The 16,792-nt window shown below is 39.8% G+C and overlaps 1 protein-coding gene across 1 annotated transcript in view; it reads right to left on the bottom strand.

Moving 5' to 3' along the window:
* Positions 1–16,792, bottom strand: part of LOC117213788 — a 245,914-nt gene that overhangs the window by 63,717 nt on the left and 165,405 nt on the right. The window lies entirely within an intron of this gene.

Raw genomic sequence — 16,792 nt, 5'->3', positions numbered from 1 at the left:
ATAACATTTCACCGTTTCAAATTATAGCTGTTTGGGGAGCAGCGTCGCAAAATACATCGTATCATCCTTCCTTGCAATATTCGCCAGGGAAGAGTTTACTTTCCACGAGATGCTGGATTCTATTTTCGTATTTATTTCCTTCGTATATCCAACGTTCAACTTTAAGTCCCTTTTATCGTTCCGACTTCTATCTTGATTCCTTCCTCTATTTTCGTTTATTATCCCTTCTAATCGCTTTATAAGAGGAAATTACAATCGGATTTTCTTGTGAGATACAATACGGTCAATGTAAATAAGATACAAAGTAAGATCATTATATAGTATAGTAAGGATATAGTGAGGATTAGGATAATTAAGAAATGTACTATATTACATTTTATGAAGCTTTAAGAATATTTATCTCTATTATAATTATTTTCATTAATTTGCTTAATCTTCTTCAAACAACGATATTCTCATTATATTCATTTCTGCATAATTTAATGCAATTTTATTATTCGCATAATGAAACCATAGTTTTCATCAAGCGTATTACCAACAATAAATCACTGTTCGTTGGATGTTTGAGTCTCGTTTAAAAGAATATTTTCACGCCGTTGGCGCCTTCGAAAATGATTTGCTCGCTCGTAAATCTTCAGAGCGGCATGAATTTCACGGTGGCTCGTGTCCGAGTTAGAAAGAACGGTGAATTCTCTCGAGCGCCGACATTTATGAAGTGCCTACGTTACTCAACGCTTTTTTCACGAAATAATAGGAGCTTCTTCATTAGAAATTATCCGAGTGCAACACACCAGAGGAAAAAAAGGTTGCGCAAACAAGAGCTTCCGAACAAAAGAGATTACTGCTGTCGTTTCAGTAACATTCCGACTGAAAAAACCGCGATACATTTAACTTTTGAAATCTCTACTTTTATAGTATTCCGCCTCCTAGATTTAATCGCGCAACGCTCAGCTTTTAATTTTTCAAAATGTGTTTTTTATATTGTCTAGAATATGGGTAATATCTGACCGTGCATTAATAAAACATTCAAATTATTCGCAATTTTAATCTTACGAAAAATACAAGAGGAATATATTCCTTTTTCGATGAATACTCATATTTCATCGTTTTATAAAACATAGAGCATTTGTAATTAAAGAAGAAAGATCAACATTGCCTTAAGATCTGAAAGGAACAATACTCATAAATAGTCTAGGGATGAAAGATACTGAGGAACTGAACATACGCAAGTAAAACATTTCATCCTATGAATATCATAACGAGAATTTCACTTTGAAAATTTTGCATATTTTTACACGTCATATACATTTATGTGCATCGAAATTTTCCATAAGCGCGTAGAAATCTGGAGTCCGCCCATAACTGCGATACCATCGCTTTGTCAAGGAATGTACGCTCACCCCAAAGTATAACCGCTTCTCAAAGTGAAAAAAATAAACAAATTACCAAACAAGCTACCTCGCTTTATGATCCATTCAATGCTGAACAAAAAGCAAAGAGGAGAAGAGGGAAAATCGGCAAGTGCCCCTCTTCATAGTTCCACTCCCTTCGACATCGGGGCAATATACGAGTGTTAATTCCGTTCATCGAGTCGCGGAGAGAAGAAAAAAAGGCGGGCGCGCGTGCTAGGGTGAAATCGCGATCCCCTTCGAAGCCTTTTCGTTTCGGACCCTCGCCTCACGGCGATTTTCGTCGAAGGAGACGCAGGCGAGGAGACGCGGCGGTTCCTCGGCGATGGCATTCCGCGGAGCCGAGATTAAGCGGGAATATTTAGCAAATGTTTCGCATAAATCAAAGCGGCGCAATATGTTCGGAGTTCGGAGAGAGGCTATGTAAATTCATGGTAATATCGCTTGGCCACCCCGCCGAGACCGAAGAGTTTCGATTCGCGGCGACGGAAGGGGAGCTTGGGTGAACAGCGAGTTAAACGAACGGGAACCAGGCGGAGAGGATTCGATAGAGATGTAAGTACGCGTTCGCTAGCTGAATAATATGGAACAATGGAGACAAGTAGGTTTCGGAAGATTGAAACTCGAAAAGGAAAACAGGGATATGGATTAAGGTAAGACCGAAACAACGAAGGTATTATAAATCAATGTTCAAAAAATTAAAAAAGGGGGAAATAAAGGGAATCAAAATTAAAGAAGAAAAGAAGAGAATAGACTGAAATACATTACGATCGAAATGCATTAATGAAGGCAAAATTGTGTTCGTAAAGTTAACATTGTTCGTAAGCTGAATATCATGACACGATTGAAGAAACTTTAGAAATGGAGGAATTCCAAGGTACAAAAGATTAAAGGAGAAGACAAGGGAATAGATTTAGAGTCTAATGAACGAAGTGGACAATTTTAGGCAGGATTCGAAAAAAATGTGTATAAGACTACGCCGGGTGAATGTTATGGAATAACTGTAAAAATCTTAGGGATAAACAAATTTTCGGAGTACTAAAAATTGAAGAAGAAGACAAGAAAATAAATTGACGATAGAAGTACGAGATTAATAAAAGGAAAATTTTTAGATGGTTTTAGATATATATAGAACGTTAGAAAGTTGGAGCAAAAGAGAAAGGAGAAGAATGGCGATAGAGAGAAAGAGCATGGTCCAAAGAGGGTAGCAAGCGCGTATTTCATGAACCCCTAAAGCAGCCCTAAGCATTGCTGCAACCGCCACAATCCCATTCATTCTCTTTATGGGCTCCCAAGTATTCGGGAGCGGGCTTGAATAAATCGGAAATTTGCCCCCGGGAAGCACCGCCCCTCCCGCGATTTGCCTATGACTTTCGAACTGGTCATTCGCAATACCATCCCTACTATATGCAAGTCTTCGTGTGACTTATCGTTTTGTACATCGTGTATGTGTGATAATTTCGTTTGACTCGGTGGTAGTAAATTAGCTGTTACAACTGTTCCAATTTTCGCGGCACATTCGATGCAATATTATCGCTGTTTGTTTATTACATTTCTGAATCATTTATGAATAGAGATATCATCGAGATTGACCGAAGGGATTACGCTGGAAGTTTTTGTTGATTGAAATCAGACAAGAAAGAGGAAAAGGTAGGATACATGGAAGGAAACAAAGAAAGAAAAGAATTTCTTTCGCCTTTCAGATATTACAACGAGTACTTCATTCTGGATATTTTGTAAATTTTTCAACAACATATGTATAAAAATTCGCACAGTTCATTAGTAATTAATGAAACCAATTTCGACCTGTTACATCGGTTATTCACAAAATCAGGATCTAACTATAACATCAACAATAAATTGTAGGATTTTTTACAATCTCGTTATAATATATTAAAGATCAAGAACATAACTGAACATAAGATTTATGAAACATACCTTGAACGACACATACTAAACGATAGTACGTGAGGCCATTAAAATTATGCGAACGTCAAACATAGTTTGCGCCGCGTTGTTACAGTGACTGGCATAATTAATATTTCAACGTAAATCACGCGGAACAATCCGGTAATACGTGAGTTTCGTAAAACTATGATAAAGCAGCGGAAGGGATGATTCCATTCCTCTGTCTAACTATGCAGGGAACGTGTTCCATGAGACGATGAAACGCTCAAAGCTATTTACCGAGCGAAATGTAGCACTAGACGGAAGCTATAAAACACCGTGCTAAACGCTTCATTCTTTATGTGAAACACAACTTTGTTTCTCCACTATGCTTTTTTAATTCACGCCCCGAAACGAACAAACACATTGCTAGCGTGATGCTTCTAAAACGCCATATCGCAACGAGGTTTCAAATTCAATTTTGTACCAACATATCGCGCATGGATTTCGATAGCGGCACGACCTAAACAATTATTTCAATGAAGACGAGAAACTATCTAGAACTTTACAGAAAAATTATTTACATACTAGGTGGATAATATAGCGATAAAAAAATAGACTGCAGAAAATAATGGTTAAATATTACTTTTGTAATTTTCTATCCTTTGCCCTTTGACAGTTTTGATTTGACTACAGGATACAGCTGCTTCTTATGTAGGATTGATTTATTTTAAATTGTAAAATGCATATGGGATATTACGGTCGAAATATTTTCAAAATAAGAAGAAAATTATTGTAATGGTGTCTTAGTATGTTTGAACAGGGGCAAGTTTAGGAACAGCCGAATCACGCAAACAGATCGATCACGATGACACAATTAACCCCTAACTTGGAAGGGTTGAAACTTGAATAGCTAAGGGTCTGACGCTGATGCCTGCACAGAATCCCTAAACGCTCGTTAGTAAACTGTAAATTTAGCAGCTCATGGGCTAATTTGCATTTGAATTGAACTACGTAACCTGTGCGGTGAAAAGAATTCGCCACGTGATCAGAACCTTAACTTCCTTTCCACGGGTATGCTGATTTCAATATTTTCTGCTAATAATTCGTTTGGTAATTTTACCAGTCTGAAATAAAATTGTTATTTATATTCCGTAATATACAATTATATATGAAAATAATCTTGAAAGATGAAAAATCAGTCTGAAATCCCATTCGGAGAAAATCAAACTGACACGTCGAATTGAAAATTTCATTGTGAAAAGATCAGTTTCCATTGCAAGATGTGTCTAAAATTCTAACTGTAGATTATCCAATGGAATCCAAAATTTCATAAGAAGCACATCATCATCAACCAATTTATCTTCTCTTCCCTACTTTTACCATCAATTACCACGATACCAAGCAACAACTCCATTTTTTCCTCACGATGGTACTTCCTACGGAATCCTGTCGCAAACAAAGGAAGAAATAGGGACTGGTCAAAGAGAACGAAGCTAATCGTGATCGATGACGAATGAAAGGTCCCGAATTCGAAATCTTTTCGAAGCGAAGATGTTCATCTTGCACACGCAGATATATCGCCCTCGGGGCTGGTACAAGGTAAACGCGTTAAAGTTTTACGAGGAGAAAGGCCAGCTGCCAGACACGAGACCAAACTTACCCTAAGAGCTATTCAACATCGTTTTCCACGCGAAACCATGACCACCCCTTGGATAGGTTCGATGCTTTGCGAGCAGGCTTTGAATCGAGAGCCTCGTCCACTCGTTTTTCTTTGTTCGTTACGTTATATTAGTTGGTCCCGTGGGTACCGTTTCGCGACGATTAAAGAGTTGAAAGATTATCTCGATCGTTTCGTCGAATTACACGTTTTGAAGCAAATAAAATAGGAGAAAGTAGGAAAATAATAAATATTGGAGAAATACAAAATACAAAAGATGTATTATAAGTAAATGAATTTATAGTTTATGAGTTTATAGTTTACAGTACATAGTAGTAGAATATATAGTATATAATATATATTATAGTTTATAGTTTGTGAGTTTGAAGTTTATATATGTTTTGGTCATTTGGTTCTTTATTGATGTAATAAATTTGGCAATACAGATGCAAAATACTATCATTGATTCAGGACAGGTAAACAATCTTGAAAAAAATCAGTGTTTCTCGCCCCTTCAAAAATTTGTAACCATGCAACGAACATAATTAGTCCGTTTACAGGCACTCCGTTTATTCAAACAAAAGATAGAGAAATAAGATTTCGGTGATATATTTGTTCTTCTCGTTTGGTCTTTCATTTGGGTTTCTAATTTTCTCGTTAGTCTTTTGCTCTTTCCATTGAATGTAATTTACCTGTTTGGGTTGTTAATAAATTGTGTTATAAGTTTCTGAGACTTAGATTACCTATACCTAATAATATATAATTAATAATTGATTTGAGAATACAGAAATGGATATAGAGAAGATTAAAAATTCATATTTTTATGTTTCAAATATATAAAATTTTATTTGAAACTAATTGAACGTATCATTTAACTGTTATCGTACAGTGATTTACTATTCCGATGGTGTATAACGTACATGTGCAATGTACGTAATGTGACTACAGTAATTTATTATTTTGATAATATACAATGCTTTTTGAAGTATCGTAGAAATATAGAATTCTACTTCTTCGTTGCATTTATAGGATATCCTTTTCTACATTTTATTAATAATTTCATAAAAGAATTTAGTTCTAAGTCAGTACTATACCGAATCGATAACGATGCATGTGACACGAAAATGGCAAGGAGTCAAGTGACCTCCTCTGCTCTAAAACGTGGAACACGAAAAAGAATCGCATGTCAGATCTATTCTGTACCTCCTCTCTGATGCTATTACATATCCCAACCATCATTTCTAAAAATAAAAATTTCTTGTATTGATAGATAATCACATCTACACAGCACTATATTTACACAATATTTATATATTGCATTCTGTTATATCACTTAAAATTAAATATATCTCAAGCATATTAAAGACGATAGTCTTTAAAAAGAAACTAAGAAAGATACAATTCCATAATCCATCTTTTTTTCATTCCAAATTTCTACTGTTCCTTTTCCCAGTATCCAACAAGAACTCCATCAAAGAGAAATACAAACAGAAGTCAAATCAGAGTTAATCGAGATGGAACGAGTCAATCCAGGATCGTACGGAACAAATACCATGGAACGAAGAAAAAAAGGGGGCGAAAGAAAAAAGCAAAAAAAGAAAGAAGAGGAAAAAAAGATCGAAGCTAAGAATTCTGTGATTTCACGAATTGGAGGACGAGTCTGGTACTCCCTTAGTCTTCATTTAAACGGATCCGCGTGTCCCTCGGTCCTTTGGTCCTTCCAATCGGACAGAAATGTGCCACCGAAGGACCACAGACCTTTTTGTCGCGTCTACGACCCCCTTGTAGGGTCACGAAGGGTCGTGGCTCTTCAAAGAGAGAGCGAAACTCGTCTCAAAGTCGGCGAAGAGAGACTCTACCTCCTGTAGAACGAGTGGAAACGGGTCTATGCAATAAGAAGCTGGACTAGGGGTTGTCACAACGGTCTCTAATCGGCCGGTATCTTTAGACTCAGGCCGTCTTTCTTGCTTCCAGCCGATCTCCGTCTCTTTCAACGCCGTCTTCTACTCTGAACTTCTCCCGACAAAGGTTCTTTAACGAGTCCTTCTACCCTCACTGAGATGAAAGAACGCTCGTGAATATTGCGTCTCTATTTAATCACACGCAATTTCATCCATTGTATTATAGTAAACAGGTTTACGGGATATATCCAGCGTGTTTCTTGAAATTGTGAAGTTCTGCTGGATCGTACGAGTTTTATTTATAATTTGTAGAACTTCCTAAAGATGTGATTCAATGTCATAATCGAAGAGATAAAGCTTAGAACACGTTCTTCGAACTGAGGATGGAAATAATACAAAAGTTCTTAAATTGTTTAAATTCGACGGTACTGACCTGTATTATACGCTGAAGATTATATTACCATGAAAGAAGGTGCATTAGAAAATGGTAAAGATATTCTGCATTGCTTAAAAAATTTGTAAAAATATACAAACAAAAATTTTATAGAACACAAAGCTAATAGACCATCAATCTACGTCACGAAAATACATTCACCAATATAATTCATCTATGAATTACCTTTACATCTTAATGTACAATCCATGAATTTCTTTTTCTTTTTGTCCCACACGCAACCTTTTTGTCCTTTGAGAGGCAAACTTTGGACGAAGTCAGCCGGACCAAGTCGTCCTCAACTAACGCTATGTTTTCGAAGGGATGAAGAACCATCCAAACGTCGAAAGGACACGATGCTCAATTATACGAACGCTAGGACTACCTTGGACCCTAAGATCTTGAGAAACTTCGACCGAGTGATCCCCGAGCGTTGCGTGTCATCCATAGAAGAGTGTCTTCATCGTGTGGACTTCAACTCCAGGTGGACGAATTATGGAGGATTGTTAAAGTTCGCAGCGAAGTGCGGGGCAACGGTTAAGCGTCTCGCAAGTAGAAAATCCTCCCTCGAAAACGTCCCTTCAGGTAAAAGTTGAAACGATCCTTCAAATGAAATACACGAATTTTCCACGATGAATGCGTAGGACGAGTATGGAGATTGCTCTCCATCCCTCACTGGGGGAAATAATTAACTTTTTTCCAGCGGCAAGAACGTTGTAGGAATATGAATTTTTTTGGCCAACTTCCGTTTGCTTAGATTAAAGGGGAGCGATGTAACTACCGATTATATGGAAACTTGAGCGTTGTAAAAGCAAGCTAAGCTTAAATTGAAATAATGTATTAATATCGTTAGCTTGTTAGAAAAGCGACTCATCTGGGAAATAGACGATTTTGAGATATTTGCAAAGATTAACTCCGAGAACTTTCATATTTCTAAACTAAACAAAATTAAATGCCTGATAATGTCATTATAACGATGTAACGATGTAATTCACTAAAATGTTATTTCTAGGCTATAACTTCAATGATTAAAGCAGAAGCGTTGATGGAGTAGAAAGTAGCATCTATTTTGGATGCACTCGCGATATTCTTACAGCGCCAAAATTACCCTCAAACGGAGGTAATCTTATTAAGAACTTAAAATATACCTAAACTCTGTTCAAAAGTATCTTTCAAAAATAAGACGTGGTTCAAAGAAGAAAAAAATAAGGCCGTACTTCACGACCCAGTTTCTTCTCTCTTCCCAAAGAATCGAGACGTTCTCCGAAATACACCTCTTGACCTTTTCAACCTCCTCCGCTATCCTGTTTCACATCGATGCACCTACAGTCGCAATCCACGATCAATTCTGTTAACCGTGCACCTCCAATCACAGCCTACGATCGATCGTCGTGTTAACAATGCCCTCGACGCTCCTCTTAATTGTTGCCCGATCTTTAACGTAAACTCCAAACATCCCTTAAACAGAAATAAAACTGATTTCTCCCACCATTAGATCTTCGTCTCGTTATTATCGCGACTGTGGCAAAACTTCGATTTCCTCGGATAAAGAGAGGGTTTCCGTTGAGCTCCGTTTAACAAGAAACAAGGGTGAACGATGTACCCAGAGTATCTCTAAGACGACTTAGGAACAGCACTCTTACGGGACGAAGACGACAGGAAGCGTCGATGTGTTTCTCGAAAACTCAGTGTTCGACGTACGAGAGGAAAACGGGGGAGAGGTTTAGGAGGATGGCCCGAAGGAGGAACTTCTAAAATCAATTAGCAGCCCCTTAGGCGATGGGGTTCCGTTCCCGCGACTGTGGAAGGACCCTCTCCATCATAGAATAAGGGGTGATAAGGAGGGGTCGACGTTTATCCCAATAGAGAGACCGGCGGAACAATCACGCCGTTTCTACGAGTATCTATACGCGCAGTTGAAGGGTGAGAATGCTTGTGTGTGGGTGGACGCGGATCAATGTGTTGGTGTTGGTGAGCGCGGGTACCTGCAGGGGTTGCAACGACACGGTTCAACCCTTCCGCGTGACTAGCAGCGTCCCGTTGCTGCGGGCTGCTGAGATTATCGTGAGACGACTCAGCCATCGAAGGTAATGGACGCTTTCAATCACTATGGTTAAACGGATCCGTATAAGATCACCTTAGGAAATGCACCACTGTGAATCTTTTTCTCAGACTTATTCATTGAGATTAACGTTTTTGGTATTATAATATGTGGTATGGTAGGTTTGGTATATATGCGTAATTGTTAAATAATTAAGAAAATCGTAATATATTTCGAATTGGTGTAGTTTCGTCGGTTCTCGTATTCAGCTGTTCACGAATACTTCTTTACCTATGGAGCAACTACGTTTATAATTGTAATGCATTAACAGAGAAGATACTACGCGTTAAGAATTTATTACATTATTTAGGAAAGTTATAGAAAGAAAGATAATACTTTTGAAAGCTAATATTATACCATATATTACTTGTTACCAGTACACCATCATCTATGCAAGGAACCAACAATACCACCAATCTGCTGAAGATCTACTTAAGGACATCGTAGCATCTAAAGCAACTGGTAACCTCAAAGAATCCCGAACGGTAAGAAGAAGCTGTTTCACGCTGGAAAGAATGAAATATCTCGTTTGTCCGGTGAGCTTTCGAGATTTAGACAGCGAGAAATGGCGCGTGAGTGGGCGAAACATCGGAAAGGAAGAAGTGGCGTAGGCAGCAGGCAATAGCCACTACGACCTCGGTTTTAACGACGCAATCAAGCAGATCGTAGGAAAAGGAACGATACTTAAAGAGCCAGACACGAGGCCAGGGTGATAACAAGACACGGGACCTTGAGGGCATCTCGACTGGGCGGAACCACTCGGTGAACTTGCTGCAAAAAAAAAAGGAGAAGGAGTTCGCTTGCCAGTCGTAATCACCGGCACTGCAACAATGCAGCCCCCAGGGCTCCAGTTCTTTCCACGTTCTCCACCTCCTCCCCACTGCTCTCCCTTTTTTCCCTTCGCGACACTCGGCTGCCTGTCGTTTCGCTGTCTTCTTCGCTGTCGCGGCCAACAGAGACTCGCCGACGTTCATTCTCTTTCTGATAACGTCTATAGTCGCCAGAGACAGCCGAACGAACCGTACAATAAGCTTCCGGTTTATTAAAATCTGTCCCCTACTCGCAACTCCTGCCAGCCGTTCGTCCCGATCAGCTGTGAGCCAGTCGGATATTCGCGTGCTCGACAGCGGCCTTTCAGGACGCGCCAACCGCGATCAGTGGACGACGAGGAAAGACTCGCACAACACGGAACTCAATGCAAAATCGTGGACGAAGTTTGGAATATTTCGAGAAGTACTTTAGGTAATGGTGGAGCGTTCTCGATTGTGGAGTTGGTGATTGACAGTCGATTTTAATTATGGAGTCTACGACTCAGAGTATTTGCCTTGTTTATGAAGAAAGAGAGAAAGAAAGGAAGATATGTTTCACATCCATAGCGTCAAATTTTCATAGGAATATGAACAGTAGTAAATCATTAGAAGAATTTATCAGTTAGTGAATATTATAATACATACATCAGCGTGCAATTATTTCTTGTAGCGCTGTATATTGATAATTCGCGATGTAAATCGAATAAGAAATAAAAAATTTCGGTTTAGACGACAACACTTTTGGTTTGAAATGTGTTTCATTACACTCATCACGTTACATTACATTTGCTCAAATAAAAATATTATACTCATCCTCCATCGAATACACATCTAAATAACCTTTCCGACGAATCCATTAAAGGGACCAAAGCTGGTAATCACCCCACTCATTTCCCTTTTTATCCTCCTCCATCTTCACTCTTTCATACAGCTTTTTACACGGACTCGTTCACCGTCTATCCTCTATCCCCAACGTAAGCGCGTAAGGTATTAACGATAAACCTGTCCTTTCTCCGGTACACGCGAGCGAACAGCAAAAATCCGCGAGAAAGGACAAGCTCTCTTACCTTCGTCGCCCTTCTCGGTCACGGCAGACCTCGCAACGCTAAATCGTCCATTAACGCGCACTGAACCCTTGAAAATATCCTTCGGCGAAGAAACAAAGAGCCTAGGGGACAAGAGAGGGGGGTAATAGGGGTGAGAAAGGGAAGGAAGAGAGGGAAGGAGCCGGAAAAAAGGAGGGTAGCCCGCGATCCGACTACCGGCAAGATATTACGTAAGGGTGGGTCTTGCGAGGGCTGGAAACGCAGTACCTTTGTCGCCACTTAAAAGGGTCGTCCCCCAAACGTCGCCGACTTCTGCGAAGTCGTGCGAGACGCAGGTGGCCCGCTCGCGTTATCGTTCGTTCGCAGTTCGTCGAACACGCTTTCAACCCTTCTCTCTTTCTCGACGCGCCGTGTGGAATCTGCTTTAGGCGGAAACACGCAAAATTGGGCCCAAGGAAGCCAAACGTCGTTAATAACTCGCGGTACATTTAATGCCGGCTCCGACGAGTAATGTTACGTGACGCAGGAGATGATGAAAAGGGTGCCGCGCGATTGCTAATTACCGACAGCTAAGAGAGAGAGAGAGAGAGAGGGAGATGATAGGGATTCAAGAATCGTCTGGTCGAATGTTGCTGCCGGGTTTGCACCAGATTATGAATGGCCCAATGAGAGAGTAAAGGGTACAAATGTATGGGGAATTTGAATTGGGACGGTATTTAATGGAGGAGTTGCGTCCAGAGTGGAGGAAATGGTGCAGTGTAACGTGATTAGATCGATGGGTTAAATATATGATGGACAGAAGAGGGTAATATAGCAATATGGTCTGTTTGTACGAGGGAAAGGATATAGGCTCACGAAAGTATTCATTAGGACATTTACAAACAGCATTTACAAATTTTCGAATATTACTTCTCTCATTCCTCTTGGAACCTAAATATTGCGATATTATTTTCATATACCGATAGTCACAAAATCATATGCAATATAAATTTATTCTTCTCGTTCCTCTGCAATGTGATTCTTATTTACTTAATGATCAGAAAATCGTAATTGAAATAACGCAAAACCTAAACAGGCTAATCTCCTCATCTGTTAATCATCCTTCACGTAGAAGAAATTATTCGAAATGAACGCACTTATATAAGGAAAGATAATAACGTTATATAAAGAAATCCAACAAAAGAATAAAATAAGAAAACACTGTTCGCCCTAACAAATTAAGCATTTATATATACCGGAGAATTCATTTTCATGTCGGCCGTACCCCGCGAGCGGAAATATTCAAGAGGGCGAAATTAATCTCGTTATTCTGAAACAAACGAGATGCTCTCAGGCAAACGGGGGCGTCCATTTTTCCAAAGTAATTATACATTTCAGCCGCGAGATTATTACCAGGCAGAAACGGTGCCATGCATCAACCGACATTAGTCTCGAGTCACCGTCGACTTATTCGACGCCATTACCGTCATTGTACCCGTTTAGCCCGCGATTGATAGCGAAATGGAACCGCGGACGCGAACAATGCATCGCAATTTCGAACCGAGTTCTTCCACGTTCTCATCCTGCAACCAGATGAGAAGACGTGGAGAAGAGAGAGATGATAGAAAGAGTCGGGAAAGAGGGAAATCGATCCCCTCGATGCCGGATGTACCGTAAATCCTGACGTTACATCATTAATGCGGCTGGCTCGTTAATTAATTCGCCAACGTTGCGGCTCTCGCTACGTGGCAACGGAAGAGGGTGGTTAAAGAGCCTGGACGATTTGCTTGCCGTAGAAACACGCGTGTATTTACGTCGATACGATCTAATTACCAGAATGACACGTCCAGAGTTCCACATTGGATTTACCGAAAAATCATTCGACATGCGCTGCCACTCGCAATACGTGCATCGAGGGGAGTTCGAAAGCAGCACGATTCAATTTTCGATACGTCTCACCGATACTTTCCTGTCCACATCGATTCCATGACTCGAGACTAGGCGAGAGCTGGCAACTAACACCAAGCGCTCTAGAATTCAATCGAGAGAATAAAATCCACCTCCAGGCATTCGAGCTTCGCGGCTTTCGTCGCTCGAGTTGCATTTTAGCGCGATTACGTAACGCGCGTGTTTTCTTTGAAAAAATGGCAAGTTGAAGTTATTTATGATTCGTATGAGATGCTATGTAATTTAAGAGGATTTTTGACAAATATTTTATATACAGAAGACGTGTGTCTATTTTTAACGAAATTTCAGCATCTGATTCAACGAACCCCTGTTTATTCTCGTAATCGTGACTTAAACGTGAATTTCTATTATATAAATCATAGGTAGTGGAAAGAATTACTGAATTTCTGTTATTTTCAAATAAGTTGCTATAAATGGAAGACTACTATATCCTGTATGTTAATAACGATGTGTTTTCAACCCTTTCAAAAGAATAGGGCTGACTATCGGAAGCGATAACAATTATATTTAATAACGAGAGGATAAATATCAAAGGCAATTAGAAATTAAATTAACTTTGTTTCTCATAATTAAGCGATTCAAATATCTAACGATAATTCGTAACGTGAAGTCACGGAGTTATCGTAAGTCATAGGGTAGATCGTTGGGGAAATGCGCGAGAGAGATCAGAGATAGCACGCAAACCCGCGTTGTGTTATCCTAGAGATTAAGGAACAGCGTTCTTAGAAGATCAGGCCACAAAGGGGGGAAAATGAGGGTACCTTCTTGCGAGGGAATTCTGAGAAATTAATCAAACAAATAATTTAAACATCCTTTATATTTAATATCGTATTTAATACTTGTGATAAATATTTAAACAATACTAAATTAACGTGATGAGATTATGCTGACAAAATATTCTTTGTTTCTACGTATTTTATCACGAAACTTAATAAAACAGTAATTTTAAAAATACATAAAGTCGAACATAGTGTAATATCACTTATAATACTGTGTACATACATGTACCATTGCATAACGAAATAGATCGATTATGACAAATAAATGGAGACATTATTTCTGAAGCTCGCACGCACAGGACCAAAAAATGTTCACAAATCCGTAGGGATTACGGTGATATTTTCTATCCAGTCTGCTGTACAGGACCAATTTGGGATCGGTAAGTATGACGAATGGTCGCGGCCAACGTGAAGTTCGAGGCTACGAAATTACGGGGCTTTCATAAGGATTACGTGCAAACGAGTGGTATTTTTAAAGCTCCGGATAGAGAAAATGTTCGAAGCAGCTGCAGGTGACGCGTCACCGTCTCCCCCATGGAAAGATCTTTCTCGCTTTCGTCGCATTTCATTTCATTTTAAAACCATAAATATCATTCTCACCGTTTATTTACTTTTACAGTGCAAAATTGTTGTTAGAAAATTAGGAATTAACGCCAAATCTCATGACATATTAAATTTATATTAATTACAAAAAAGAAATACGCGTGCCTAAGATATTAGGAATTGGTAGATGCTCTTAATTGTTTATCAACTTCACATTCGAATCCTATAACATTTTGTTTACAATGTACTTGCTAAATTTATATCGATCATTACACGTGTATCTTCTTTAATTCCTCCGTTTTTATTTCCAATTTCCTCATATTTAAACGATCATCCAACCGATAATTCCACGATTACATGTTCATGGAAAACACCGGTACAGTCACCATCCCGCCACAGGAAACTGAACAAACACTCACAGTAGCCAACCACGAATCCACTAAACCATAACCAATCAAATTATAATGCAAAATATATTTGCCTCTTCGACCATAAACCTACATTCGCTTAATTCTTCACCACGCATCGACAGAATCTACCAAATCGACCTCCATCCCCCGTTTCTCAAAATTAATCAACGTGTACGTTGATGCTAATGGACCCGCCAAACTCGTCCTCTTTTGACTCGTTAACTTCCATACACGCACGTCGCGGATACAGAGATCGCGTTATAACAACCAAGCGAGATGAGAAGAGAAGAGCGAGAGAACGGAGCGCATACGAGTCTCCCTGATGAAACGGAATCTCATCAAAATGGACGTGGATGCGTCGGGCATTGATTTCCACGTCCCCAGACTTCACTTGCTTCAGCCACGCTTGGCATCAAGCTTGTTACCGGGGCTTTTCCAGGATCGGCGCGTATCACGCTCGCATACGTGCATAATTAACGAGACGTGCCACGCGGCACGAACGAATTTTGACGTACAAATCCGCAGCGACACGGATCAGGCTAACGACGATACGCGCGTACCCTCCCAGCCCTGCAACTTTTCGAAACGCTACCGCAACATGAACTGCCTAACACGGGCACTGCGGCCAACCGCACTGCCATCGGTTTTCGACGGTTCCCTCTTTAACGGGAACCCTAGGTGACCAGCTCCTGGTCCTTCCTTCTGCGTGTATACGCGTTGTTTCCATTCGATTACGAGCCCCTCCGACGCTTATCTACCCGCAGAATCCACCTACTCGCGTGGTTTAATCTCCACGCAGACTGCATATGCTGCAATAATTCAGCTTTCATGGATGAATGTTGCGTTGAATACGGGTTGGATAGATGTTGGATAGAACTTAGATACGCATATGCATTTCTGTGTTATGTACCTGCAGGGCGTGTCACCTGAGTGATTTAGTTAGGAATAGTATGTAACTGAAGATCGAGATAATGTCGATGATGGGGTATATGACTAATGAATGAAGGAAGACTTGCAAATGCATGTGAAGATTTGAGATGAATGATGCCACATGAAAATTTGGGCAGCTACGGATGTACAAAGGTCACAAATCACATTTCCAATCTTCCTGTATTTAGTTCAATGTAACTAATACTATATCGAAACTGTCGTTCCATTCGATCGAAAGAATTAAGTTCTAGTGCGAATATTTTTCTTGGGATAATCGATACCAAAAATACGCTAGTTAAAGAGAAATTACTCGAAATTACAAGAAGTAACGTAAGAGGAACTGTAATGCTTATGAATAACAGTATTTATCGTTGATTATTTCATACGATATTCAGACAGTCTTTCAATCCTTGACGTTGATCATGTCCAAGTATAAAGGCGACCATATCATAAGACTCGTTGCCAATGAATTTTTCACTGAATTATTACGGGCGCTAGCGAACGAGGCTGCTCGCAGATTAAACCGTGCAAAGCCGATTTCGATGAAAGGCACCTTCCTCTTATGCTAGTACGGCAGCCTGTTTTCGTAAAGGGGCGCAGAATACCCTGTGCCGTGAGTTTTATGGCGGTGGATAGACGCTACCTCGAACGAGAGGGTACTAACCTTCACCGGATAATAATTGGAGTACGTAAATTACGCGTAAATCGTCGGATTCATAGAGATCGTAACGACGAAACGATGTTCTAATGAATATGGGAAATGGGTGGCTGAACTGTTTACACGGGACAGGTTACCATTGCTTCAAGCGACAGACAGATACGCGTGAAAGCGAAATTTTAATAATGGGGGAAGATTTTATGTGAGAACGAGTTCCGACTAGGTTTCGAAGTGTGATTTTCTTATGGAACTTTTAATGACTTTAATATTATTGTGATG

This window comes from Bombus bifarius, unplaced genomic scaffold, assembly GCF_011952205.1.
Source record: "Bombus bifarius isolate JDL3187 unplaced genomic scaffold, Bbif_JDL3187 scf7180000009125, whole genome shotgun sequence".
Lineage (NCBI taxonomy): Eukaryota > Metazoa > Arthropoda > Insecta > Hymenoptera > Apidae > Bombus > Bombus bifarius.
This window is presented reverse-complemented; position numbering and strand designations above follow the sequence as displayed.